This window comes from Abramis brama (assembly GCF_963993115.1).
Source record: "Abramis brama genome assembly, chromosome: 16".
In the NCBI taxonomy this organism is placed as follows: Eukaryota; Metazoa; Chordata; class Actinopteri; order Cypriniformes; family Leuciscidae; genus Abramis; species Abramis brama.
This window is the reverse complement of record NC_139978.1, coordinates 30118413-30121295: the sequence shown is the minus strand read 5'-3', so window position 1 is coordinate 30121295 and position 2883 is coordinate 30118413. Positions and strand designations below refer to the sequence as shown.

The 2883-nt window shown below is 42.0% G+C and overlaps 1 long non-coding RNA gene across 1 annotated transcript; it reads left to right on the top strand.

Annotated features, from left to right (window-relative positions):
- The first annotated feature begins 302 nt into the window (after positions 1–302).
- Positions 303–1867, top strand: LOC311066484. The gene is made up of 2 exons (XR_014603083.1): positions 303–1314; positions 1430–1867. It is a non-coding gene; the product is annotated as an uncharacterized lncRNA (long non-coding RNA).
- The last annotated feature ends 1016 nt before the right edge of the window (positions 1868–2883 follow it).

Below are 2883 nucleotides of genomic sequence, written 5' to 3'. Positions count from 1 at the left end.
TTTTTTTTCATTCAAACACATTTCTTGTTACTTGTTTGCACTTTTTCATTTGTTATTGTTTTTGTACAAAGATAAAAGGTGAGCTTGATTTTGATGTAGAAGTTCAGAAGCCCCGGCCTCAACATTGGTGATTGTTTTGTCTGGTAGATTTTTGTTGACACAGGTGCTCTCACAGCCAAACCTATAAATATGTGATGCTTGAGGGCCTTGTCATTTCATAGTTTGCAAGATGAAGAGATGTTTCACAGTAAGGGAAGCTCTGGAGCAAGTTGTGCCCACCAACAGTGAGCACCCGGGTAATTGTGAAACTGACGAGTTGACTTCAGAGGATGAAGTCGAGTTTGCGTTGGAGTCTGACTTCTCTGATAGCTCTTGTTCCTCTGATGACAGCACTGAGAGTGAGGACACAGAAGAGACTACGCCACTGCCCGCATCACACCTGTGCAGTCCTGCTTCGACCTCTTCATCACCGAAGAAATCATTCAGCTTCTTCTGGAGAACACCAATTTACAGGGGAGGCGTTCTGTGACAGATTGGATTGATTTCGATTCCACTGACATTCAGGCATACATCGGGCTGCTGATTCTGGCCGGCGTGTACAGGCCCCGAAATGAATTGACAAGAAGCCTGTGGGATGTGGAAAACGGACGTTACATTTTCCGAGCCACCGTGTCCCACCGTAAATTCAACCTCCTAAGCTCCACCCTGAGGTTCGACGACAGGATGACACGACCTGCACGTTACATGCACAACAAGCAAGTGGACACATCGTCTTCCCATGCTGTTCAACCCAGGTCAGGACGTCTGTGTGGATGAGCAGCTCGTCCCTTTCAAAGGCTGATGCGGATTTCGCCAGTACATGCCCAGCAAGCCAGCCAAGTATGGCATAAAGATCATGGAAGTTGCAAATCTACACGGGGAAGTCTCCTGCGGAGGTGAACCAAGGAAAAGGGGTTGTTCTGGAAATGACGGAGGGGCTCCAGGGGAACACCGTGACCTACGGCAATTTTTTCACCTCCTATGGACTGGTGGAGGAGCTTCTAAAGAGGAAGATGGCCCTAGTCGGTACAATTCGCAGGAACAAGCCAGAGCTTCCCCCACCGCTGCTGCAGATAAGGTATAGAGCACTCCTGTCCTCCCTCTTTGCTTTTACCTAGACGAACACAGCGGTATCTTATGTACCCAAACGTGGGAAAAGTGCTGCTCCTTAGCACCAAGCACCGCGATCCGGCTATGAGCGACACTGAGAAAAAGAAGCCAGTGATCATCACAGACTACAACCGCTGCAAAGAAGGTGTCGACAACCTGGACAAGGTATGTGTCATACTGCATAGTTCCTTTATCATTTAGTATTTCTTGCATTTCTATACACAATGCTATATTTTTGTGAATGATGAGAAGAATATTTAGTTTATTTTTTCTTTTGCAGGTTGTCGGCACCTACAGCTGTAGGAGAAGAACATGTCTCATCCTTTCAACTCCCGGAACCAGGACAAAACATTCAGATGGAGGCTGTTTTTGGAGGAACTGCAGGGGAAAACGCTTGTGATGCCGCAAATGTCACGAAGACAGCGCATCCCCCACACACCATCTGCGTCCACCATGATGGAGGATCAACAGCAGGGAGACCCAAACAAGTTATGCGCGTTCTGCACTGACAAAAAGAAAAAAGTGCTTCCACCTGCAACAAGTGTGGCAAGCACATCTGCAAAGTCCACACAATCACATACTGCAGCTCCTGCTGTGAGTGAATTCCCTCATAGCAAATGCCTATTTCTGTTCTCATTCCCTCTGTGCAAATGCCAACTAAATCTGTTCTGAGTGTTCTTGAGTTTTGAACAATAAATCTTGTTCTTGTTCAAAGTGATCTTGTACTTTTTGCTTTATTTCTAGAGCAAAGGTATATTCTATCAAAAAGTAAATACTTTGGAGGATAATAGGACTAATAAAACAATGATTTGACTTGGACATTTTTGTCCTTTATGGACCTGAGTGGTAGTCAGGGTTCCCACACCTTGGTTAACTTCAAATTCAAGGAACTTTCAAGGACTTTCCAGGTCCAATACCCTTAAATTCAAGTACTTAATGTGGGGACACATTTCAAGTGAGAGCAAGGTTACATAGTTACCTTGTAAGATACATTGTTACAGTTTTGCGCACGTGAACGTCATGGCAACGTAGAACATAAAGTACCTCACGCGGGAAACACTTAACGCAACGCGTAAATGCACGTAACTAACGTAAATAAAGCAAGCTAGTATGCATAGGCCACGAAGTGTTGGCGAAATAACACATTAGCGGACCAGAGGGAATATGGAATTTTTTTCCAGAAAACTTCTTGCACAAAATAAATTCAAGCACTTTCAAGGGCCTATAGCTATGCATGTTTATTTTCAAAAATCCAGGGCCTTGACATTTTTTTTTTTTTAAATCTGATAATGCATAAAAAATATGAATGCATCAAAATGAATGTTGTTGTTAACCATTGACATATCCAAGGCTGTAATATTTTAAAAAAAAAAAAATCTGCTTAGCATATGGAAATGTTTTACTATTATAATAATTTTTATATAAAAAACAACAGTGGCATTATGTAAACAAACCAGCATTTAAAGGGTTACAATTCTGAAAATGAATGAATGTTTGGTCATTATGATTAGAGCTGATGCTGGTTCAAAAAATGACGTCAGTGAAAGTGGAAAAAAATATAAATCTATAATATTTTTATGACAGTTTTTGGACATGGACATTTTTGTCCACTATGAACCTATGTGTAACTTTTTTTAATTGATGCACAAGGGTTAAACCAAGTAAATTGAATAAGCAACAAAAATATTAAATTTTTCAGTGCGCCTACTTATGTTCTCTACTTTTCGCCCTAAG